Source organism: Carcharhinus amblyrhynchos, chromosome 24 (genome assembly GCF_965287045.1).
Source record: "Carcharhinus amblyrhynchos chromosome 24, sCarAmb.v2.hapA, whole genome shotgun sequence".
Classification (NCBI taxonomy): Eukaryota; Metazoa; Chordata; class Chondrichthyes; order Carcharhiniformes; family Carcharhinidae; genus Carcharhinus; species Carcharhinus amblyrhynchos.
In genome coordinates this window covers 27,394,381-27,421,563 of record NC_137347.1, presented here as the reverse complement: position 1 = coordinate 27,421,563, position 27,183 = coordinate 27,394,381, and the positions used below count along the sequence as shown (strand labels likewise).

Sequence of the window (27,183 nt, the reverse complement as noted above, 5' to 3'; positions counted from 1 at the left end):
GTATCACCATTCCCACACTGTTTCCGAGTCTAAATCCTGGAATGCTCCCTTCTGGGTGTACACTTGGGCTGTAGCTCACTGCCACCTTCTTGAGGGCAATTATGGATGAACAACAAAGGTTTTTTCCAGCAATGTCCACATCCGATGAATGAACAAGGAATATTGGTTCCATTCAGAGTCCAGCTGGGCAACTCCCAGAGCTGTGAACGTCACAGATTTGTTAAAAAGAGATTCGCAACGAGAAAGAACAAGACCTGTTTCTGACCCAATTAAATACATTTGCTTTTCATGACGAGATGCATTATATTTTAAACGCAAGCTGACAAAATCTTGCTTAGCCAATTCCATCAGCCTCCAGCCCTACCAACACATCACCAGCTTGATAACTAGTTCTCTGGATGGATCAATTGTTACCACAGCTATGCAAGTCTCCAGCCGCTTTAACAGGAGCTAATTTGCCTGTTTCCACATGCCTGTGTATATAAGCACAGACGCTCTTCTACACCCAACCCCACGTCCCAGGTGCCCCCATCTCCCTTCCCCAGGTGCCCTCTCATCCCACCATTCTGCTCCAGGTGCCCCTCCTCCCACTACCATTTGCCAATCCCAAGTGCCATGTCCTCCATCCCCCCTTCCCCAAGGGGGCCCTCTTCTCCCCTGCACTCTCCACAGGCACCCTCACCTACCACCCCCCTTAGGTGCCCGCTGCTCCCTTCACCTCCCCCCCCCCCCCCCCAGGTGACCTGACCAACCACCCCTACTCCTCCCTCACCCCCAAGTATCCTCCTCTCCCTTGCCTCCTTCCCTCCAGGTGCACTCCTCCTCTCCCCTCCAGATGCCCTCCTCCACCGCCCTCCCAGGCACTCTCTTTCTCTTCCCCCACCCCCCCCCCCCCAAGGTGCCCCCTTCCTCTCCCCTCCCCGCAAAAGGTGCCCCTCTACCCCCCAGGCACCTCCTCCTCTACCCCCCCAGTGCCCACCCCAAGAACCCACCCCACCTCCCCCAGTGCCCTCAGGTGCCACCCTCTGCCTCACCCAAGTGCCCTCCTCTCTCTTCCCTGCCTCACCCAAGTGCCCTCCTCTCTCTTCCCTGCCTCACCCAAGTGCCCTCCTCTCTCTTCCCTGCCTCACCCAAGTGCCCTCCTCTCTCTTCCCTGCCTCACCCAAGTGCCCTCCTCTCTCTTCCCTGCCTCACCCAAGTGCCCTCCTCTCTCTTCCCTGCCTCACCCTCCTCCCCCCCCACCCTCCTTCCACCCCCCCCCCCCCCCCCCCGCCCAACCAGGTACCCTCCTCTCTCTTCTCCCCCCACCCTCCCCCCCACCAGGTGCCCTCCTCTCTCTTCTTCCCCCCCACCACCAGGTGCCCTCCTCTCTCTTCTCCCCCCCCCCCCCACCAGGTGCCCTCCTCTCTCTTCTCCCCCCCCCCCACCAGGTGCCCTCCTCTCTCTTCTCCCCCAACCCTCCCCCCCCACCCCCCACCCTCCCCCCCACCCTCCCCCCCCCACCCCCCACCCTCCCCCCTCCCTCCCCCACCAGGTGCCCTCCTCTCTCTTCTCCCCCCACCCCACCAGGTGCCCTCCTCTCTCTTCTCCCCCCACCCCACCAGGTGCCCTCCTCTCTCTTCTCCCCCCACCCCACCAGGTGCCCTCCTCTCTCTTCTCCCCCCACCCCACCAGGTGCCCTCCTCTCTCTTCTCCCCCCACCCCACCAGGTGCCCTCCTCTCTCTTCTCCCCCCACCCCACCAGGTGCCCTCCTCTCTCTTCTCCCCCCACCCCACCAGGTGCCCTCCTCTCTCTTCTCCCCCCACCCCACCAGGTGCCCTCCTCTCTCTTCTCCCCCCACCCCACCAGGTGCCCTCCTCTCTCTTCTCCCCCCACCCCACCAGGTGCCCTCCTCTCTCTTCTCCCCCCACCCCACCAGGTGCCCTCCTCTCTCTTCTCCCCCCACCCCACCAGGTGCCCTCCTCTCTCTTCTCCCCCCACCCCACCAGGTGCCCTCCTCTCTCTTCTCCCCCCACCCCACCAGGTGCCCTCCTCTCTCTTCTCCCCCCACCCCACCAGGTGCCCTCCTCTCTCTTCTCCCCCCACCCCACCAGGTGCCCTCCTCTCTCTTCTCCCCCCACCCCACCAGGTGCCCTCCTCTCTCTTCTCCCCCCACCCCACCAGGTGCCCTCCTCTCTCTTCTCCCCCCACCCCACCAGGTGCCCTCCTCTCTCTTCTCCCCCCACCCCACCAGGTGCCCTCCTCTCTCTTCTCCCCCCACCCCACCAGGTGCCCTCCTCTCTCTTCTCCCCCCACCCCACCAGGTGCCCTCCTCTCTCTTCTCCCCCCACCCCACCAGGTGCCCTCCTCTCTCTTCTCCCCCCACCCCACCAGGTGCCCTCCTCTCTCTTCTCCCCCCACCCCACCAGGTGCCCTCCTCTCTCTTCTCCCCCCACCCCACCAGGTGCCCTCCTCTCTCTTCTCCCCCCACCCCACCAGGTGCCCTCCTCTCTCTTCTCCCCCCACCCCACCAGGTGCCCTCCTCTCTCTTCTCCCCCCACCCCACCAGGTGCCCTCCTCTCTCTTCTCCCCCCACCCCACCAGGTGCCCTCCTCTCTCTTCTCCCCCCACCCCACCAGGTGCCCTCCTCTCTCTTCTCCCCCCACCCCACCAGGTGCCCTCCTCTCTCTTCTCCCCCCACCCCACCAGGTGCCCTCCTCTCTCTTCTCCCCCCACCCCACCAGGTGCCCTCCTCTCTCTTCTCCCCCCACCCCACCATGTGCCCTCCTCTCTCTTCTCCCCCCACCCCACCAGGTGCCCTCCTCTCTCTTCTCCCCCCACCCCACCAGGTGCCCTCCTCTCTCTTCTCCCCCCACCCCACCAGGTGCCCTCCTCTCTCTTCTCCCCCCACCCCACCAGGTGCCCTCCTCTCTCTTCTCCCCCCACCCCACCAGGTGCCCTCCTCTCTCTTCTCCCCCAACCCTCCACCCTCCCCCCCCCACCAGGTGCCCTCCTCTCTCTTCTCCCCCCTCCCCACCAGGTGCCCTCCTCTCTCTTCTCCCCCCTCCCCACCAGGTGCCCTCCTCTCTCTTCTCCCCCCTCTCCACCAGGTGCCCTCCTCTCTCTTCTCCCCCCTCTCTCCCCCCACCCCACCTCCCCAGGTGCCCTCCTCTCTCTTCTCCCCCCACCCCACCAGGTGCCCTCCTCTCTCTTCTCCCCCCTCTCTCCCCCCACCCCACCTCCCCAGGTGCCCTCCTCTCTCTTCTCCCCCCACCCCACCAGGTGCCCTCCTCTCTCTTCTCCCCCCTCTCTCCCCCCACCCCACCTCCCCAGGTGCCCTCCTCTCTCTTCTCCCCCCTCTCTCCCCCCACCCCACCTCCCCAGGTGCCCTCCTCTCTCCTCCCCCCACCAGGCTTGGGGGCCTCTAAAACCCCACTCTCCCAGCCTCCCCACATTGACCCCTCAAGATCTCCTCGTTCCCCGGGTCTCCATTCCCCGCCTCCTCCCGGACTCGCAGCCCCCTTATGCCGGGCGGGTACCTGTTGAACGATGGCGGTGTCGGTTGCTCCAGCTGCTGGGATCCGGGCTCAGCTCGCCCGGCTGCCTCAATTCGGCCCGGAAACGGGGGACAGCGGCCCCGCCCCCTCCCCGCGCGCGCAGTGGCTGCTGGGAATTGTAGTCGGCCGCCGCTCCCGCCCACCGCACCTGCGCAGACCTAGCCCCAGAGAACTACAACCCCCGGCATGCAAAGCGCCCGAGCTTCCTCCTCCTCCATCCTCCAGTGGGAAGCTACAATTCAGTGCGGGAGGGCCGAGGAAAGAATCAATGCGGCAAAAAATAGTCAATTTCTGGTTCACAGAAAGAATTGTGCCAATAAAATAAGAAGGAGGGCATCAAAATACTAACAAAATTATATCTCTCAGGGCTGTGGTAGGCAGGCTGGCATATTAATGTTAAGGCAAACTCTATTGAAGGAACAATATTAAAGGGTTCAAAAATAAATAACTTAGAATGTAAAATCATAGAATCTGGCACAGAATGAGACCATTCACAGTGCTTAGCCCATCTGCCTCATAGTGCCAGGGACCCATGTTCAATTCTCACCTTGGGTGACTGTCTATGTGGAGTTTGCGTGTTCTCCCCATGTCTGAGTGTGTTTCCTTCATGTGCTTCTGCTTCCTCCCACGTGTCCAAAAACGTGCAGGTTAGGTGCATGGGCCATGATAAATTCTCCCTCAATGTCAGGAGGATTAGCAGGGTAAACACGTGGGTTTACAGGGATAGAGCCTGGGTGGGAATGTTTTCGGTGCAGGCTCGATGGGTCGGATGGCTTCTTTCTTCACTGTGAGGATCCTATGATGACTCTATGATTCATTCGGCCCATTGTTTCTGTGCTGGCTCTCCAAAGGAGTAACTTGCCAAGTGCCTTTTCCTGTTGCCATGCAGTTTATTTTCTTTTTCAGATGGTTATCCAATTTCCTTTTGAAAGCCTCGATTGAAGCTGCCACCACCATTTTCTCAGGCAGTGCATTCCAAACCCTAACAATTTAATACCTGAAAAAGGTTCCTTCATGTTACCATTTGCCCCAATTAACTTTAATCGGTACCCTTTGGTTCTCAATCCTTCCACTGGTGAGAACAGTTTATGCCTATCTACTCTGCCTAGCGCCATCATGATTCTGAATATCTCTATAAAATTATAGAACACCTACAGTGCAGAAGGAGGCCACTTGGCCTATCGACTCTGCACCAACTCTCTGACAGAGCATCTTACCCACTACCACCCCATAGTCCCATACATTTAATTCCCCCTAACCTGCACATCTTGGGACATTAAGGGACAATTTAGCATGGCCCATCCATTTAACCTGCACATCTTTGGACTGTGGGAGGAAATTGGAGCAGCTGGAGAAAACCCACACAGACACAGGAGGACCATGCAAATTCCACGCAGTCACTCAAGACTGGAATTGAACGAATATCCCTTGCGCTGTGAGGCAGCAATGCTAATTACTGTGCTGCCCATAAACTCTCAACTTTCTTTTCTCCAAGGGAAACAGTCTGAACTTCTCCAATCTTAATGTGGAGTTGAAGTTCCTCATCACGAGAACCATTCTCATGAATCTCTTCTGAATTCTTTCTACTGCCATCACATACGCCCTGAGATGTGGTGTCTAGAATCGGCCAGAACTTGAATTCACATAACTCACAACCTAATTATGTCTCAAAGCATTTCAGGTGTCAACTCAGTTAGTGGAACTCTCACCTCGGAATCAGGTGATTCAGAAAAGGGGAGTTCATGTCGCACACCAGAAACTTGAGCACAGAAATCTAAGCTGTCAATTCAGTGCAGTACTGAAGGAGTGCAGCATTATTGCAAATGCTGTTTTTAATCAGCTGACACATTATATCAATACTCTGTCAGGTGAATCCAAAGTTCCCATGGCACTGTTTTGAAGTCATGATGTCGAGATGCCGGCGTGGGACTGGGGTAAACACAGTAAGAAGTCTCCTGGTGTTGTGAGCAGGGGAAGTATCCTTCAATGAGCATCACAAAAGCAGATTATCTGATCATTACCACATTTCTTTTTTGCTGTGCACAAATTGGCTGGTCTGTTTCCCAAATTACAACAGTAACTACATTACAGAAGTACTTCACTGGCTGTAAAATACTTCGCAATAAATGTGAAAGGTGCTATATAAGTGCAAGCGTTTATTTGCAGCCAATGGAATACTGAATGTATAGACAAGATTTAAGAGACTTTTTTTCTGGTGGGGCAACCTTCTTGATTACATAATTAGTAACATAACTGGATAACTAATGGAAAAGGATGGCCATTTGGCCCTTCTTACTTCATCTGCTTCCTTCCACTGCAAAGTATCTAATTCATAGATTCACGCAGTGCAGATGGAGACCATTTCACTCTTTGAAAGAATGATCCAATTAACCCCACTCCGTTGTTCTTCGCCTAAAACCCTGCACATTTTGCTTTTACTTGCATTTATCCAAATGATCATTAAATGAGTGCAACCTCATTAGTTTCTTTAAGTCTACCATCTATGTGAAAAAGAAGTTCTCATATCAGTCCTTAATTTGCTTCTTATTGGTTTAATCATGTGGTCCAAAGTTGGAATTTAATTGATGAGTGACATTTTGCTCTTTTTAAAGTTTGTACGAGGGTTAACTAATTCTTCACATGTCAGAGGAAGTTAGCTTGGTTGTGGGGAGATTTCTATCGATTGCTATGTTTAACAAGTTGAGCCATGAGGGTGTGCTGTACCAACATCGTTTCAAGTGTTTTTGGATTAAGTCAAGTATTACATTGGACCATGTTCTTGTCTTTTATGTAAATCAGAACCTAGAGACATTTTAAGGACTTTACAGCTTCTGTGAAGTTGATGCTGTGGTAACTCAGGTGTGATCTCCACTCTACTGGAGACCCACGATAGAGTAATCTTTTCTATTCTTCCATTACCACCCCTGCTGCTCATTACATCCACCAGTTTCTCCTATGGCCTCACCCATCATCTCCCCAGCCTAAAGTCATGACCGGTTTGCAATATATATTCCTTTAATCAGAGATTTCATATAATTGCTACACTGATAGAGGAGGAGGTTACACGAAGACCTAACAGCAGGGAACCTTTGATCTTGTCTCCAAACGTTTCCAGGCAACAAAAGTTTTTGGTATGTTGATTTGATGTCAGAGTGCTGCAGGAACTTCAGACCTTGGACTGTTGCCAAATGAAACTACTGAATAAGATTCCATCCTGGTAAAAATGAAACAATGGCAATATAATCCGGTGATAAAGGAACTGAACCCAGCTAAATGAATGGCAGCTATTGCCCTCGGTTGCATGTCATTACATCACCAATATATTTTTTTTGACTTCAACATCTATTCCTTTAAACATTCTATCCTATTAATATCTTTTCTTAACTTTTCCACACAATGTTTTTTCCACATTTTGCTGGAGACAGTGATATGAATTCTAATGTGGTTGTAACCATCTATCTTTGGCAGGGAATTCTTCTCCACTGTATGGTTCCCATTTCAGATTTTGCAGACTGTTCTACTCTTTCAATCATCAATCTGAATGACTGCATCAATTAAAATAAAAGTGTCGTCTTTTCTAAATGGGCACAGGCAGTCAACTCCAAATTATTGAGTAAGCACCAAATGAAATTTATGAATCAAATCATAAAATTGTTCCATGCTCCAGTTCCTCTGATACCCATCTGTTGTGGGAAGCTTCAAATGCATCAGTGGACACCTTTGGCTCTTTCTCTTGGGACATCTTGTAGACTGTCCTGTCCTCCAAATAGTCAGAAAGTCAAACTCTTGACTTCTGACCCTCTGGTCTTAATGTCTGGGCATCAGCCAGCTGAACAACAATTCAGGCCTCTCGTCTTGAATCAGAAACCTTCCACATTGTATCTGTATGTTCTGTTCACCTAAGATCTCATGAGGAAAGGTTGTTCTTTAATTTCACCTAATATCCTCCTCGTCACGTGCAAACTACCTTCGCACTCCTAAATTGATGTGTTATGAGCGAAATACCATTTCATCAGAAATGTGGTCAGGATTTAAGACACATTTTTAGAAGCAGTATTGTTAATTCCCTGTTAACTGGATTTAATTTAATAGAATAATCCTAGTGTAGGTTAATCTGAAATCCCTCTTGGACCAATAAGGCAAAAATCCCAAAGCCTGGCAGAGACTAATTGTACTGAAATTAGAGACAAACCCAAAATGTGTTCAGCATAACTGAACAGCACAGCACTCCAGCAGATCAGCACCCACGTGAAGCTTTTAATCTAGGGAGCCCTGTTTAAACATGAGGTTATTTGTAATACTTTTCCTCTGCAAAAGACTACTTTCTCTCCTGTTGACTTCACTTGTTTTGTGTGTGTGTGTGTGTGTGACTGGGGGGGAGGGGGAGGGGGTGGTGACTGAGCGGGGGAGCTGCTGGAGGGGAGAGGGAGGCGGCAGTGGTTCACAAGGGAAGCATGTAACTCTAAAGGCACAATGAACACATGATGCGCAGCTTGTCATATACATATCAACTGTGCTATCATATTCTTTGTCAGGTTGTTCTTTAAATCTCATCAGAAAACCAGAGAAAAATAGAAAGGTGGTTTTGTGATTGCATTGTGTATGTGTGTCTGTATATGTCTCCGTGCAGTTGTCTGTGTGCGTGCGTACGTGTGTGTGTGTGCGCATTTCAATGTGAATGTGTGAATGTGTGTGTGTGTATCTATCTTTGCAAGGAAAACTCATGTTAGTCCCAGTTGAATTATGTCATCACAAATGGAATCGTATGCTAATTACTGACGAACGAGCTTTGAGCAGCAGCTTCTGGAAGCTGGCTGCTTTGTATTGAAAGGGGACTTTTATTTGACAGAAACTGTAGCAGAAGGTGTTTTGTTAGTGAGATACCTAGATAAAGGATGGGGTCCACTGTTCAGGACACCGAATAGAGTTAAAGAACAGAGGCTACGATTAATCAATTAATGCTAGTTCGCTGATGTCAATAGATTTTTGCCAAGTTTGGTGAGGTGCCAACAGAACCAAAAAGCAAATTCAAATAGAAGGCTATATTTAGATCACATTCTTGAGTGGACTAAGTTACCTCAAGTTAATCCAAACATGAATTCTCCACCCACTCGCAAAACAGGTATGAAGTTATTTATGTTAGTTGCCTAGGTACTGAATAACTTCAAATGTTCCAATAAAATCACAGACTCCAACAATACAAGTACTGAGTATACCAGTGAAGGCTCTCAAAATTATGAATCATTAACATCATCTTAACCAGGAGATTTTTTCCTTGATTGTTTTTGGCCTTTTGTGGTGCAGAATGACTACTATGTTTCTTCCCTAACAATATTCATTATATTTCACTGTCAGAATCGCTTGGAGGTATTTTGATATGACTTTACATAAATGCAAACATCTGCAAAGTGACAGCTATATTTATTTGATTTGGTTTGATGTATTATTGTCACATGTATTAACATAGAGTGAAAAGTATTGTTTCTTGCACGCTATACAGACAAAACATACTGTTCATAGAGAAGGAAACAAGAGAGTACAGAATGTAGTGTTACAGTCATACCCAGGGGATAGCGAAAGATCAAATTAATGCAAGGTAAGTCCATTCAAAAGTCTGACAGCAGCAGGCAAGAAGATGTTCTTGAGTTGACCTAAGTAACACCAGAATCACTGGCTCGTATATCCCTGGCCATTCAGCCCCTTATACCTGTGTGGGTCTTCAAAAGTGCTATCCAATTAGTTCTGTCCCCTATGCCTTTCCCCAAAATGCTGCATATTTTCCCCTTCATGCATACGTCAATGTATATTGTAGCATTATTATTGAATCAAATTCCAGGCATTAGTTAGACCTCAAATGGAATATTGTGGACAGCTCTGGGCGCCACACATTAGAGAGAGTTCAGAGAAAGTTTACAAGAATGGTTCCAAGATGAGAAATTTCAGTTATGAGGATTGAGTGGGGAGGTTGGGACTGTTCCCTTGAAGAGAAGAAGGTTAAGAAGAGATTTGATAGAGATGTTCAAAATGAGGAGAGAATAGATAGGAAGAAATTGCTCCTGCTCATAAAAGGATCAAGAATGAAAGGGCACAGATTTAAAGTGATTTGCAAACGAAGCAAATGGGATGTGAGAAAAATCTTTTTCTCACAATTAATGTTTGGGGTCTGGAATGTACTGCCTGGAAGACTGGTGGAGACAAGTTCAACTGAAGCATTTAAGAGGGCTTTAGATGATTAGTTGAATATAAACAGTGTGCAGGGATATAGGGAAAAGGCAGGAGAATAGCAGCAAGTCATGATGCTTGTTTGGAGAGCTGGTGTAGACACAATGGGCAAATTGGCCTCCTTCTAATCTGTAATAATTCTGTGATCCTGTGATTAAATTCCAGACTGTAACAATTGCTGCATTAAAAACTAATCTTTCCTCTTGTGAAATAGGTTTTCTTTACTTGCTTGAGCAAAATCCCACATAAATTGGAATACCACAAAGAGAAACATCATAAACATGGTCACAGATGCTACAGGCGAGCAAGAGCAAGAGATCAGAGCAAGGCTGGCTCCACAGAGAGACTCAAGATCTGGACAAAAAACTGGGTTGTGCTGCTGGAGAACTAAGGGGCAATTTAACATGACCTAACCTGCACATCATTTGGAGTATGGGAGGAAATCGAAGGACCCGGAGGAAACCCACGCAGACACGGGGAGAACATGCAAACTCCACACAGATGGTGAGCCAAGCTGGGAATCGAACCTGGTGCTTACCACTGTGCCACCATGCCACCCACATCCCTTCGAGATGGCTACCTTTCATAATTCTCCACCTTTAGGTCACTAAGCCTGACATTTTGAAACAATACGGGAAAATTCCGTCCATTGTCAGACCTGGTATTTCTCAGAAGGGTGTTTTACGTCCCTGCAGCAGAAGAACATAATAAGAGCAGGATTAGGACAAATTTCCCCCCAAGCCAATTCTGCCATTCAATAAGATCATGGCTGATCTTCTGCCTCAACTCCACTTCCTGGCCTATCCATATATCCCTTGACACTCGTGTCCAAATATTTACCAATACATTCTTAAATATACTCAAAACCTGGACAACAACAGTCCTGTATGGTAGAGGGGGAATATTGCTCGTTAGAGAGATTCACTGTTTAAGGCACTCTTGAAACAACAACATGAAAGGAAAAAGGGTGGAAGCATAGGGATGCAAACAAAATTTCAAGAATGGAAGTAGAGTTTGAGAGGTTTTAACCATCAGGAAAGACTTAAAATTCTAGAGTTCGTTCCTCGAGAAAAGAGAAGACTAAGATTTGACCTAAAGGTGGAGAATTATGAAAGGTAGCCATATAGAAGGGATGTGGGTGGTATGGTGGCACAATGGTTAGCGCCAGGTTTGATTCCCAGCTTGGCTCACTATCTGTGTGGAGTTTGCACGTTCTCCCTGTGTCTGCATGGGTTTCCTCTGTGTCCTTCGATTTCCTCTCATACTCCAAATGCTGTAGAGGTTAGGTGAATTAGTCATGCTAAATTGCCCCTTAGTGTCGGGGGATTAGCAGGGTAAATGCTTGGGGTTATGGGGATAGGGCTTCAGTAGGATTGTTGGCAGTGCAGCTCAATGGGCCAAATGGCCTCCTTCTGCACTGTAGGGATTCTATGAAACTCTATGTTTCCATTTCTGAGGGAACATAAAGCCAAGAGCCATAAATAAAAGATAATCACAATTAAATCTAATAAATAACTCAAGAGCAGCCTCATTACCAGGGAGAAGTTAGCCTTGTATATGATTGTGTCTTTTTGTCCTTTGGCACCTTATTAAATTTGGCAAAATCCATTGACATCACCTAATCAGCACCTCAATTAAGTATGATTTCTTCTCTTCCTCAGCTTTGCCGGGGGTCCTGCACTGTGTCCCACAACTCTTCACCTAGCTATCTCATTAAATAAATGGAATGATTGTGGTGAATAGCATTGATGCATTTTAGGGGAAGCTGAAGAAATAAATAAACCTGTTAATAGTGTATTAGGATTGGAAAAAGTTCACAAGGACAGGTAAACAACCAGATGGACCAGGGATCAGTGCTGGGCCCACTGTTATTTGTCATTTATATTAATGAATTGGATAAGAATATAGGCGGCATGGTTAGTAAGTTTGCAGATGACACCAAGATTGGTGGCCTACTGGATAGTGAAGAGAATTATCTCCAATTGCAGCAGGATCTTGATCAACTAGGCCAGTGGGCTGACAAATGGCAGATGGAGTTTAATTTAGACAAATGCGAGGTAATGCATTTTGTTAGATTGAACCAGGGCAGAACTTACTCAGTTAATGGCAGGGCGTTGGGGAAAGTTACAGAACAAAGAGATTGAGAGGTACATATTGATAACTCCTTGAAAGTGGAGTCACAAGTGAACATAATGGTGAAGAAGGCATACGGCATGCTTGGTTTCATTGGTCAGAACATTGAATATAGGAATTGGGACATCTTGTTGAAGTTGTACAAGACAATGGTAAGTCCACACTTGGAATACTGTGTGCAATTCTGGTCACCCTATTATAGAAAGGATATTATTAAACTAGAAAGAGTGCAGAAAAGATTTACTAGGATGCTCCCGGGTCTTGATGGATTGAGTTATAAGGAGAGGCTGAATAGATTGGGACTCTTTTCTCTGGAGCTTAGGAGGCTGAGGGGTGACCTTATAGATGTCTATAAAATAATGAAGGGCATAGACAAGGTAGATAGTCAATATCTTTTCCAAAAGGTAGGGAGTCTAAAATTAGAGGGCATAGGTTTAAGTTGGGAGGGGAGAGATACAAAAGTGTCCAGAGGGGCAATTTTTTCACACAGAGGTGAGTGTCTGGAACAAGCTGTCAGAGATAGTAGTAGAGACTGATACAATTTTATCTTTTAAAAAGCATTTAGATAGTTATATAGGCATGATAGATATAGACGAATATGGGCCAAATGTGGGCAACTGGCATTAGCTTGGGGGTTTTAAAAAAAAGGGTGGCATGGACAAGTTGGGCTGAAGGGCCTGTTTCCATGCTGTAAACTCCTATGACTCGATGACAGAATGACCTGCATTACTGCCATAAACACTTTTGTAATAATAAGTTGTGAGAAAACTCAATGAGAGAAGAAGTGATTTTGATAGAAGTAGTCACCTGGGAAATATCCATTACAAAAAAGAGTACAAGAAAAGAATGATTTCATGTTCCTACAAGTGGTTCCCTCACTGGAAATGGGAATAAGCTAACCTGATGTCTGCCATTCGCCACTTTCACCATTGAGCTTTCTGTTCAAAGTTACGATAGCCATTCTGACTGACAATACCCTCCAGTACACAAGCACCTTAAGAATATAAGAAATAGGAGCAGGAGTAGGCCACCTAGCCCTTCGAGCCTGCCCCGCCATTCAGTAAGATCATGGCTGATCTGTTGTAGCTCAGTTCCACTTTCCCGCCCTCTCCCCATAACCCTTAATCCCCTTGCCTATCAAAAACCTATCAACCTGCGTCTTAAATATATTTAGCGTGGCAGCCTCCACCACTTCAACGGGCAGAGAATTCCAGAGATTCACCACCTTTTGAGTGAAAAAGTTCCTCCTCAACTCCGTTCTAAACCGCACCCCCCCCCCCCCACTTTATCTTGAGGCTGTGCCCTCTAGTCCTACTGTCCTTTCTGAGCAGGAAGAGCCTCTCCACCTCTATCCTATCCATCCCATTCATCATCTTATATATCTCAATGAGATTTCCCGTCATTCTTCTAAACTCTAACGAGTACAAGCCTAGTTTATTCAGCCTCTCCTCATAGTTCAACCCCCTCAACTCCGGTATCAGCCTAGTAAACCTCCTCTGCACTCCCTCCAAGGCCAAAATATCCTTGCGTAAGTGCGGCGACCAAAACTGCACACAGTACTCCAGCTGCGGCCTCACCAGTGTCCTATACAGCTGCAGCAAGACCTCCCTACTTTTATATTCAAAACCCCTCGCTATGAAGGCCAGCATCCCATTTGCCTTCCTGACCACCTGCTGCACCTGCAGGCTGGGTTTTTGCGACTCATGCACAGGGACCCCGAGGTCCCTCTGCACCGTCGCATGCTGCAGTTTTTCGCCATGTAAGTAATAGTCCTTCCTACCATTATTCCTACCAAAGTGGACAACTTCACACTTGCCAACGTTAAATTCCATTTGCCAGTTCCTGGCCCATTCGCCCAGCCTATCTAGATCCTTCTGCAGACTTTCCACACCCTCTGCACAATTTGCCGTTCCATCAATCTTGGTGTCATCAGCAAATTTCGACACCATACACTCAGTTCCCTCCTCCAGATCATCTATATAAATGGTAAATAGCTGACGCCCCAACACCAATCCCTGGGGCACTCCACTAGTCACCAACCACCAATCCGAATAGCACCCATTGACCCCCACTCTCTGCCTCCTATTTGACAGCCAATCCCCTATCCACGCTAACACCCTACCCCCAACTCCATGCCCCCTAACCTTCTGTAATAACCTCTTGTGCGGCACCTTATCAAACGCCTTCTGAAAATCAAGAAACAACACATCCACTGGGTCTCCTCTATCCACTGCCCTAGACACATCCTCATAGAACTCCAATAAATTCGTCAGACACGACTTCCCCTTAACGAAACCGTGCTGCATCTGCTGTATCAAACAATTCTCCTCAAGATGCCTCGCTATTTTCTCCTTGATCATGGATTCTAAAATTTTACCTACAACAGACGTTAAACTAACCGGCCTATAATTCCCTGCCTTTTGCCTGCCACCCTTCTTAAACAACGGCATAACATTAGCCGTTTTCCAATCTTCCGGCACTTCCCCGGAATCCAGCGACGTTTGGAAAATAATCACCAAGGCATCCACCATCACCTCCGCCATTTCTTTCAGATCCCTTTGATGCATTCCATCCGGTCCTGGGGACTTGTCCACAATCAGTCCCTCCAGTCTGTCGAGCACTGCCTCTCTAGTAACAATAATGTCATTCAGGCCCTCCACTCCTACCATCTTTCCATCGCTAACACCCAGCAAATTATTCACGTCCTCCTCCGTGAAGACTGAAACAAAAAGTTATTCAAGGCCTCAGCCAATTCCCCATCCCCTACCACTAAGACCCCCCTCTCATCCTCTAAGGGTCCAACGTTCACCCTAGTCAGCGTCTTCCTTTTTATATATTTATAAAAATTCTTGCTATCCTTTTTTATATTAAGCGCTAGCCCAGCTTCATAGTTTATCCTACCCTTCTTTATCAACTTCTTCGTTATTCTTTGTTGATATTTAAACCTCTCCCAATCCTCTTCTCGCCCACTACTCTAAGCTACTCTAAACGCATCCACTTTTAATTTAACACTTTCCTTTACCTCCTTCGTTATCCACGGCTGATTATCTCTCCTCCTACGATCCTTTTTAACCATCGGAATAAATTTCTGCTGAGCGTCAAGAAAGATCTCCTTAAAGATCCTCCACTGTTCCTCAGCAGTCCCACCTTCCAATGCGCTTCCCCCAATCAACATTCGCCAATTCCTCTCTCATCCTATCGTACTCCCCTCTGTTCAAACAAAGGACACGTGTCCGGGAACCCACTTTCTCCTCCTCCATCTGCATCAGAAACTCCACCATACAATGATCACTTTTCCCAAGAGGATCCTTCACCACAAGGTCCCTAATTCTACCCGCCTCATTACATAACACCGGATCCAAGATAGCTCACTCCCTCGTCGGCTCCAACACACACTGTTCAAGGAAACTACCCCGGCAGCATTCCAAGAACTCTTCCTCAAGCCCACTGCGTCCAACATGGGTCGACCAATCAATATGTAGATTGAAATCCCCCATAATTATCGTCGTTCCACTCCTGCACGCCGCATTTATTTGTGCGTTAATAGCCCGCCCCACCTCCAGATCATTATTTGGGGGCCCATAGACGACACCCACCAGCGTCTTCCTCCCTTTGCTGTTCCTACTCTCCACCCGCAACGATTCCACTTTCTGCTCTTTGGCTCCTATATCATCCCTTACTACCACCCTGATGCTATCCTTACTCAGCAGAACTACGCCCCCCTCTTTTTCCTCCTGCCTATCCTTCCTAAACACTTGATACCCCTGGACATTCAGCTCTCAGTCCCTGTCACCTTGCAGCCACGACTCTGTAATGGCCACCAGATCATATCCATTTGTGCTGATCTGCACCACCAGCTCATCCATTTTATTCCAAATGCTTCGTGCATTCAGATAAAGTGCCTTCATCCCAGCCTTCACCTGTACCCTATTTGCCAGAACGCCACCAACCTTACTCACGCCCCCTACTCCCTTTATTATTGGGACATCCTCGGCCTCTTCCCTTTACTTTCGACCCTGTAATTTCACCTACCCTCGCACCCTCCCCCCCCAATTAGTTTAAAGCCCTATCTACAGTCCTATCTACACGATTCGCCAGGACTCTGGTCCCAGCACGGTTCAGACCAACCCCATCCCACCTGAACAGGCCTCACCTACCCCAATACTGGTGCCAATGCCCCATAAATTCAAACCCATTCCTCCCACACCAATCCCTGAGCCACCCATTCACTTCCTTAATCATACCAACCCTACGCCCGTCTGCACTCGGTTCAGGCAGTAGTCCAGAGATAACCACCTTGTCGGTTCTACTTTTTAATTCCATTCCCAGCTTTTCATACTCCCTCCCCAGATCCTCAGTTCGCACTTTGCCTACGTCGTTGGCACCCACATGTACCACAACGACCGGGTTCTCACCCTCCCACTCCAGGTTCCTCTGCAGCCCAGATGCGACATCCTGGACCTGAGCACCAGGCAGACAACACACCCTTCTGTGCACTTTGTCATTGTGACAAAGGACAGTGTCAATACCCTTAACCACACTATCCCCAATTACTACTATGTTCCTTTTCACCTTCTCTTTGTCTATGTCCTGTGTCTGCATCACTGTACCGTGTGCAGTTTGCTCACCAACCTCACAGCCCTAGTTCTCGTCCACACTGGAAGCAAGAACCTCAAACCTGTTATGCAGATTGAGAGGCTGAGGTCCCCACCCTCCTTCCTCCAGTCCCCACCCTCCTTCCTCCGGTTCCTCCTTATTTCAACCCACCATTGCCCTCCCTTACTCGTTCCCTCCACCTGCTCCAAAGGGTTGAGAGTAGGAACCCTCGATATGACAAGTCCAAAGTCCCATTCTAACCAGAGCAAAGCTGTGCTGCTCACGGATCAGTTAATGATAAAGGCAATGTATTCTATTGTCAATACACCAATGTACTGGACAATGACCATTCACTCTTTCCAAGTATGTGACAAGTGACCTCTGAATTCATGGATGAGATTGCTTTTCAATCATTCGTTCTATAGCCTCCTGGATATACACACTTTCAAAAGCCATCCTCCAAATTGTTTCCTGCGAACTCCCAACCCTAAATATCAGAACATGGAGACTTCTCCCTATTAGTTCAGAAATCCTAGCCTTGGTTTTAATATCCCACCCAAAGGCTGGAAAAGAATTGCATTGTCCCCATGTGTCCCTAACTGCATCTTCCTGTCGTTGGAGTTCCTTCTCACAGGCTGCTCAGCATATTTTTCCTGGCCAGCTATTGGGTGGGGAGGCACCTCTTTAACATACTTCAGAGATTCTGAATTCAAATTGTCTCCAGTCTTTTTGGACTGCTCAGTTGATCTTAGCTTCCGCCTCAACCTCCACAAAGAGTTGCTGAGGCTGGAGAATCAATTGAAAAATTCAAAACTGTAAACGGACTTTTGTTCGGTCAATGATATGGCTTAAAGGTGGGTAAGGAGGCAGCTTGTTCAAAGCCTTTAAAATCCTCAGGAGTATTGATAGGGTGGATGTGGAGTGGATATTTCCTTTGTCAGAGAATCGAGAACCAGGGATCACTGTTTAAAAATAAGGGATCACTCATTTAAGACAGAGATGAGTTGAAGTTTTTTTCTCTCAGAGGGGCTTGAGTGTCTGGAACTCTTTTCCTCAAAAGACACTGGAAACAGAAGGTGGGATTTTCCGGCCATGCTCACCCCAAGACCGGAAAATCCTGCCCGAAGTCAGCATGGTTTGCATGGTTCTGTTCCACTCGCTACAATTTCTGTGGCGGGCAGGACGGGAAAATTCTGCCCAGAATCTTTGAATATGCTTAAGACAGAACTAGATAGATTCCTGATTAGCAAAGGGGTGAAATGTTATTGGGGCTGGGCAGAAATGCAAGGTTGAGGTTACAATCAGATCAGCCATGATCTTATTGAATGGTGGAGCAGGCTTGAAGGACTGAATGGCCTCCTCCTGCTCTTAATTCATAAATGAGTTATGGTGAAAAACAGGCATGGTCTAACTGGACAGTGGCAAAGGCTTCAGGGGCTGAATGGTTTGCTGCTATTCTTCTTTCTTGCAATCCATTTTCTCCATGGTTCGTCATCTCTGGATGAAGATATTGTAGGAAACATATGTAGAGAAGATAACTTTGGATGCTTGCCAAGATTTTACAGCAGGATATTTATCACACTTCCCCATGTGTATCCACCTCTGCTCCAGCAATGTTCCATTGCTACGTGGGCGCAACCCTGAGTTTCACTGTATTTGTATTAGGAAAGGTAGTCAACGCTCATGGGACCTTTGTTCCTAAGTGTTATGACATGCAGGCCAGGAATATCTTAGGTTTAGAGAATTCAGCTAGTAATCTAATAATTAGTAATTAACAATTAATTAATTCTTAATTAATAAACAAGTAATCAGATTGGCATTCCTTGAGCAATACTGAGGGAGTGCTACAGTATCAGGGGTGACAACCTTTGGATGAGATGTTAAACTGAGGGCCCTTTTACCTTCTCAGCTGATTGTAAAAGGTTTCCATTGCCCTGTTTCAAAGGAATGCAAGGGATCTCTCCTATTGTCCTGACCAATATTAGCCCTCAACCAACATTACTACTTTAGTAGTGTGGATCCTTTAACGGGCGATCATTCACAGATCATATGACCAGGCTGGAGTACAAGCACGGTTGGGAGCAAAGAGGCACATTCCGGGGCTGGAAGGCTTCAGTTGGAGTCAGGGCATTGTTGGGAGTAGACCTGTACAGTTGTGCTATCAAATCCGTGAGGGAGAGGACAACAGAAGCCAGAGCTTCTGCTTTTGATCATTGTTCAGTGAAAAATACACATATCTGGACAGGATGAAACTCATCTGTAATGCCCCAATGGACACTGTCTGTATATGATCACTTGTGCAAGTTACTGATGAACATCCAGCAGCAGTTGAACTGTCCCTCAGTAGGAGTCAAAGACTCCAGGAAAGGTGGAAGGAATATTCACAGACCCAGAGAAATCTTTCATTTAAAGGACCTACAACAGCAATTAGTAATTTATTAAAGGCAATTTGATTCATTATGTAAGTCCCTTTTATCTTACTGACCTGAATGAGCAGAGCATGATGGGATATATTTTCATAAGAAATAGATGCAGAAGTAGGCCATTCAGCCCCTCAAGCCTCTTCACAGTGTAATATAACACATTGTCACTGATCTGATTGTGCCCTTAACTCCAGCCTGCCCTTTCCCAGATATTTTTTAATTCCTCCACAGTTGAACTCATGTCCCCAGAACATCATGGCAAGCCTATTGGATTATTGACCCAATAATGTTACCGCTATATTATCATCTCCCTTCAGCTAGTGCTAGCCAGTACAAGCAGGTATCATGCTCACACCAAACTCTATAATGCACTTTCTTTTACCACAACCATTAATCTGTTCACCCACTGAAAAGAATGTATTTTGCATGTTGATGTGACCAGTTTGGAGGGAACATTGTTGGATGGTAAATATCACCCTATAATTCAGCACACATCTATATCTTTTGTCCAGATTTATTGAAACAAGTGAAGATAAAACAATTTACTATTTCTTGCTTTTAAAAAAAAAACTACCCCCATGATTGCAATCCAATCTTTGCTCATATATACTTACACCTAAACAATTCCCCCTTGAATTCTCCAAGATCCGAGAATTTCCAAAACAGGGGCAGCGCAGGGGCACAGTGGTTAGCATTGCTATCTCACAGTGCCAGGGACACGGGTTCAATTCTGGCCTTGGGTCACTGTCTCTGTGGAGTTTGCACATTCTCCATGGGTGTCTGTGTGGGTTTCCTCTGGGTGCTCCGGTTTTCTCCCACAGGCCAAAGATGTGCAGATTAGGTGGATTGGCCAGTGTCAGGGAGACTAGCTAGGGTAAATGCATGGGTTATTGGGATATGGCCTGCGTGGGACTGTGGTCAGTGCAGACTCGATGGGCCGAATGGCCTCCTTTTGCACTGTAGGGATTCTATTCTATTCTATTCTAGAAACAGACTATTTAGTCCAACTAGCCTTACCATATTCCACACAAACATCTTCCCACTCTGTTTACTTCTTCCCATCGTGCTCCTTAAAAAGAATGTGTGGGGTATGAGCATTTGGGAATACATATTTTAAAATATTTTTTCATTCTTGTTGTTCTGGAAACAGAATTAGAACATTTCAGCTGAGGGTTTATATTTGTACTTTGTCTGATGATTCACCATGCTTCATCCATTCATGTAAGTCATGGCAGCTGTCATCAGTACACCCACACAGACACACAAGAGAGCAGGGCTATTGGAACAGCAAACCTTTCTCTCTGCATTAAAGGGAAATTCATGGTGAACATAATGAGCCACGGATGGTACTAATTGTAGCCACACCAAAGCTAACACTTATGCTCGAGCAGCTGCTACTCCTGTTCATATTGGAAGCAACCTAATAACTGACTGCAAAAGGAAGAAGCCAAGCAATAAATCTCGATGCCAAGCTCACTCTTCCTAAGCTCTGAACTCCAGAATTCTTCACCTCCCTCCTACAACCTACAAATTTCAATAAAAAGAAACATGGGGTGAGATTTTAATGCTCTCTTCCATGGTGAGTTTGGAGATGCAGAGTGTAGTCTCAGGATATCTGGCATAGCAAGGGTTAATGTGGGACTGGGAAATGTATCGCCCACGGTATGATGTAAAGAGAAACATGATAAGAATCTGGAGAGAGTTGTGGACTGGACGGAGACGTGCAGAAGCCCACATGGAGTTAGCTCCTAGTTTGAGCAACATTCTTGTAAATGTAGTATGTATCACTAAACATTTAATGCTTAACCATACAAGATTCAGAAAATATTAATGCTGGATATACAACATGTCACATGGTGACAGCTCTTGGAAAAATCCAGAACTTCAGAGAAACTGGAGCTGGAAAGTTAAAGGAGCAGTATCCTTATTAAAAACTATAACATTGCGTGCAATTTTGGTCTCCTTTTCTGAGGAAGAATGTTCTTGCTCTCGAGGGACTACAGCGAAGATTTATCAGGCTGATTCCGGAGATGGCAAGACTGATGTATGAGGAGAGAGTTACTAAGTTAGGATTGTTTTCGCTGGAGTTCAGACGAATGAGGGGGCAACCTCACAGAGGCTTATAAAATTCTAACAGGACTAGACAGGGTAGATGCAGGGAGGATGTTCCCAATGGCGGGGGTGTCCAGAACCAGGGGTCACAGTCTGAGGATTCAGGGTAGACCATTTAGGATGGAGGTGAGGAGACATTTCTTCGCCCAAAGAGTGGTGAGCCTGTGGAATTCATTACCACAAGAAGTAGTTGATACCAAAACATTGAACGTATTCAAGAGGTGGCTGGATACAGCACTTGGGGTGAATGGGATCAAAGGTTATGGGAAAAAGCAGGATTAGGCTATTGAGTTGGACGATCAGCCATGATCATAATGAATGGTGGAGCAGGCTCCAAGGGCCATATAGCATCCTCCTTCTCCTATCTTCCATGCTTCTAAAAGAGCAGCATTCTTGTCTTCTGACCTGACCGAAAGCATCTGATGTGATGACACAAAGAGAAATCCCCAAAAATAAGTTCCATATCTGAATTGATAGCAGAGGAAATAAGAAAAAACTCTACTGTGCAACTGAGGACTCCATAACATCTCATGGATTTCCCATTTGAACACCCACAGAATGCAGAGTCAAAGGACTAAGCAAGGATCAGCTAAGAAAAGACTAAATTCTTGGTCAGGACTAGTTTTAAATTGTTTCATTTTTTTAAATGTCAGAGCTGCCTGTTTCCGAAAGCATCGCGTCCATCTTGGTTCAGAGTCGGCCCCATACAACATGGTGGCCAAGCTTGTTGCAAATAGAAAAATAAAAATGGTTAGTTTAAGAAAACTCATCCAATGTCAGGAATCAACCTGAAAATTCGCCATAAGTGCGGAAGGACACAGGATAAGTCCATTAAGAAAATTTCTGCACAAACAAGTGGCAAAAATCTTGGGACCACCATCACAGTGGGAGCCCCTCAAAACCTGGGAAGACTCTTCAAAGAATGGTTTACTGTTGCACCACTTTATGCCTACAAAAATTTTAAACAACCATGGATTAAAAAGTCAACTTTATATCAGATGAGCTTGGTCTCATCCAAGGCCCAGACCAAACACAAAACTGGGGACTTTGACAGAAAATTTACTTAGCTAACTAGTAACGGCAGCACAGTGTTTAGCTCTGATACCTCACAATGCAAAGGACCCGGGTTTGATTACCAGCTTGGGTCACTGTCTGCGGAGTCTGTATATTCTCCCCATGTCTGTGCGGGTTTTCTCCGGGTGCTCCTGTTCCTTCCGTGGTCTGAAAAATGTGCTGGTTAAGTGCATTGGCCATGCTAAATTCTCCCTCAGTGTACCTGAACAGGCGCTGGGGTGTGACGACTAGGAGATTTTCACAGTATCCTCATTGCAGTGTTAATATAAGCCTATTTGCGACACTAATAGATTAATTTTAACTTTAGTGTATGATTGCTTCAGGTCTGGACAAGAAGAGAGAAGCTGAACAAATGAATACACTACTTTATTCAGTAGTCCAATAGCCGATGATGTTATAGTGAGACAAATCAATGAATCCTCAGCTAAATTTAACAAAGTTTTAAAATGATTTGATACATATTTTAATCATTGAAACAGAATGAAGTTTAACAGTATCTCCAAAAGCCAGAGAAACAGTTGATTCTTTTATTAAAAACTGTACAGATCGGCTGAAAGCTGTGACTACAGTGAGCTGATATTAGAACCAAAAGGGTTAGAATGCTGCAAAATTCTCTTTCAGACACGCTTCAAGCCAAGGGAGATTTGACCCATAAAAAGGCCAGTTGTTAGATTGTTGCTAACCAATGGTATTAAGGGATGAGGGGTAAATATGGGTTTCTGAGGTTAATTCACAGATCAGCCATAATCTCACTGAATGCGGAAATAGGTTTGAGGAGCTAAATTGTTTTCTCCTGTTCCAGTATTCCTTCCTATGTTCTTCTTGGTTCATCCTACACTCTGCAATCCTGGTGGTACTCTCCTCAAAATGACATTGATGTTTCTTCTGCTAAACTCCGAGTTTTCTCTCTAAACCTTTCTGCCTCTCAAACTCTTTCTTCAATTTTATGATGCTTCTTAAAATCTCCTTGTTCAAGCCTTTAGCCACCTATCCGAATATCTCTGTATGTGGCTTGCAATCACATTTTCTTTAGTAATGAAGCATGTGGGGAGGTTTTACTCTGCTTGCACTATATAAATAAATACAAGATGTTGTTGTCGATTGCAGGAAATTGATTCATTGGCAGGAATATGGGAGAAACTAAAGACTGACCAATAAATTCAACATCTATTCACACACTGAGGTGGCACAGTGGTTAGCACTGCTACCACAGCACCAGAGATCCAGGTTTGATTCCCAGCCTGGGTCACCGTCTGTGTGGAATTTGCACATTCTCCCCGTGTCTGCGTGGGTTTTCTCTGGGTGCTCCAGTTTCCTCCCACGTTCTGAAAGACATGCTAGATTGGTGACCCGGACTGTGGTGACTAGGGGAATTTCACAGTAACTTTATTGCTGTGATAAGCCTTACTTGTGACTAATAAATAAATAAGCAACTTTTTTAACCGCCGTATCATTACTTCCTGTTTTCTTTGTGGGAATGATTTGATTCTTGAATATGAGTCAGCTCTCAACTTGGCAAGAAAGTTAAATGATAAATATACTTTCAACAGCAAATTAAAGTCAATATTCTGTGCTCAGTTAATATTGTTAGTGGATATTAACGCGAAGCTCTGAGGTGCAGAGGGATCTGGGTGTCTGAGTGCATGAATCATAAAAGGCTAGTATACAGGTACAGCAAGTAATTAGGAAAGCTAATCGAATGTTATCATTTATTATGAGGAGAAATTGTTTACAAAAGAATAGTGTTAATCTATCAGTTGTACAGGGCATCAGTGGTGAGACCACGGTCAGGATGTTACAACCTCGTTCAGGCGAGGCTCGTAAAATCCCGCCTGAGACCGCCAGTAATCGGGTTGGGCCTGGCGGTAAAATTCCGGCACACAACTGGAGTATTATGTACAGTATTAGTCTCCATAATTAAGGAAAGACGTAAATGCATTAGAAGCAGCTTACAAAAAGTTTACCGGACTAATACCAGGAAGGTTGGTTGTCTTATAAGGAAAGTTTGGACAGGTTAGATTTGTAACCACTAAAGTTTAAAAGAATAAAAGGTGACTTGATTGAAATCTTTAAAATTCTGAGAGGTATTGACAGGATGGATGTGGAGAGGATGTTTTCCCCTTATCAGAGAATTAGAACTAGGGGGTCACTGTTTAAGAATAAGGTGTTGCACATTGAAGACAAAGATAAGGAGAATTTTTTTTTCTCAGAGGGTTGTGAGTCTTTCATGAGTCCCTTCCTCAAATGGCAGTGGAATCAGAGTCTTTGAACAAGACTTTGGTTAAGGCAGAGCTGGATAGATTCTTGATTAACAAGGGGCTGAAAGATTATCAGGGGAAGTCAGGAATGTAGGTTTGAAGTTACAATAAGATCAGCCATGATATTATTGAATGGCGGGGCAGGTTTGAGGAGTGCCAGACTACTGCTCTTAATTTGTATGATTCAATGAGAGATTTTTTTACCTTTTAGGGAATCAAGTGATATAGGGAGCAAGTGGGAAAGTGATGTTGAAGCCCGCATTGATTGATGAAGCAGGTCCAATGAGCTGTGTAATCTACTCCTGCTTCTTTCTCTTATGTTGTTGCAGTCTCTCTATGGAATACACCAGCAAATGTCTCACTTTTGTAAAGGTGCAGTCACAATATTAATCAATTCAGTGAAATCCTAGGCTAATTAATTTATTTTGAAGATGCTTAGAAGTGTTTTCAGTTGTGTGCGGGAGTGGTGATGGGGTGGGTAGGGGGAAGGAGAAAGTTAGATTCCAAAGCCACAGATCACAACCATAAAATAATTACTATTCCAGTAAAGAATTCAAGAGAAACATCTTCATGCAGATAGTTTCCAAAATGTGAAACTCTTTAGGGATCGTTGGGGCAAACAGTATTGGGAGTGAGATAAATACCTGAAGGAGAAAAGAGCTGAAGGTTATGTTGATAAGGTTAGATGAAGTATGGTGAGAGGAGACTCATGTGGAGCATAAACATCAGCAGGGGGCTGACTGCTCTCTTTCTAAGCTGTAAGTTTTATGCATTGACAGACTTAAGGGGAAGGCAGGATCAAGCCATTGAGTGGGATGATCAGCCATGATTATAATGAATAGTGGAGTAGGCTCAAAGGGCCAAATGGCCTCCTCCTGCTGCTATTTTCTATCTTCTATGTTTAACCATTATGACTCCATTTTGATGTAAGAACTACAGAGATTCAGAATCCTACAATGTAATAAGTGTAGCTATAGCAACAAGATGTTATGACAACTCAGTTTTTCATGATATGTAGTGTGAATTTATGCTCATCAAGGTGAGGGTGTGTTAGTTCTGGTGATGAGGCACTTTGCATTTCAGGCAAGTGTGCATGAGCTTCAAGTTCCCCAAGGTCAGGTACAAAACAGGTTAAAGGGAGAGTGAAGCAACATCTATTCAGCCCAAGTGTCATTTTGGGGAGAGCATCTCCTACTGCAGGAATGTGTGGTTGTAGCATTTCGTCTTTGTGACTACTTCAATTCTCAACAGAGGCCCACGTAGGGAGCTATCCAATCTACACAGATATTTCCTGTGAATATTGACTGGCCACAAAACATCCAACTGCTTCCTGTTAAAAATCAAGAGAAAGAAACTATATTCATGGGATGTTTGTCACCGACAAGAAACAGATCCCCAGGCAAAGGTGACAAATTTGCATATTCCAATGCACACCAGAATGTGGACAAATGATGGCAAGCTCGTTGATGAAATTAAGGAGCTTTTTTGATTGAGGTATAATGAAGAAAAAGGATTGAGGGGGAGAATGATTGTACAGGGTCTGGTGGAGCGCTAAATGGATCTTCAGGTGACTGGTGGTGTGCATGAGGAGGGAAGTAGTACACCTCTTTGTCTTCAAAATCATCCGGAAATTCTGTCTCTTCGACAATGCCTTTGGTAATTTTAATAGCGTGGCATCCCTTGGGTGACATCAAGACAATCCAGACTTCATTAGGAACAAAAGGTATTTATTGATAAAGAGAAATTGGGGCAGAGGATTGTAGTTCTTAGCTGCCTGGAACAGAGCTCCAGCCTTTACATGTTGACAGTATGGCTGACCAATGTATTCTGCACAAGAGATGACTTGATCCTCTAGGGTGATCACTCACTCTTGGTTCCCATTGGTTCCTCAAGTTCATAAATTCATAAAATTATTGGAGGAGAATTTGGCCATTCAGCCCATTGAATCCACTCCACCATTCGCTCATGGCTGACATGCTCCTCAACCCAAAACCCTTCAACCCATTACCAATTAAAAATCTGTCTAACAAGCCAGGTGGCCCTCTTCTGTTGTGCTGTCTTAAAGAGTCAGACACCACAATCACTACAATTATCACCCCAGTGCTTCCCTAAAACATGCTCCATATTTAAGTATCTATCCTGTAGCTTGGATCACTTCTGCAATCATGATGTGGGTATGCCGGCGTTGGACTGGCGTAAACACAGTAAAAAGTCTGACAACACCAGGTTTTAGTCCAACCTATTTATTTGATAATATACTCATAAGCTTTCGGGGTTAGCCCCTTCGTCAGGTGAATGGAGAGTTCTGGCCTCAGACAGAGCATATAAAGCACAGACAGTTGAGAGATTACTGATTAGAATGCGAATCCTTACACCTAACCTGCTGTTCAAGACCTGAAGTGGCTGATAATGTGAGTGGAAGGAGCACTGATCACAGTTTAAAGAGATGTGTATTGTCTCCAGACAGTATATTGAGTGAGGTTTTGCAAACCCAGGCAAGTCACGGGGGTTACAGATAGTGCGACATGAACCCAAGATCCCTGTTGAGACCGTCCTTATGTGTGCGGAACTTGGCTATCAGTCTCTGTTCAGCGACTCTGCGCTGTCGTGTGTCGTGAAGGCCGCCTTGGAGAATGCTTACCCGAAGGTCAGAGGCTGAATGCCCGTGCATTCAGCATTCAGGGCATTCAGCCTCTGACCTTCGGGTAAGCATTCTCCAAGGCGGCCTTCACGACACACGACAGCACAGAGTCGCTGAACAGAGACTGATAGCCAAGTTCCGCACACATAAGGACGGTCTCAACAGGGATCTTGGGTTCATGTCGCAC

General features: G+C 45.9%; 1 protein-coding gene across 3 annotated transcripts in view; it reads right to left on the bottom strand.

Moving 5' to 3' along the window:
- Nucleotides 1-3,620, bottom strand: part of LOC145357727 (phosphatase and actin regulator 4-like) — a 184,045-nt gene extending 180,425 nt beyond the window's left edge. Inside the window, exon 1 of one of the 3 annotated variants that reach the window (XM_080211154.1) lies at nt 3,520-3,620. The gene's annotated coding sequence lies outside the window, so the exon portion shown is untranslated. The remainder of the gene's footprint in view (nt 1-3,519) is intronic. The other 2 variants (XM_080211155.1, XM_080211156.1) reach the window with 2 other exon arrangements.
- Between the last annotated feature and the right edge of the window lie 23,563 nt (nt 3,621-27,183).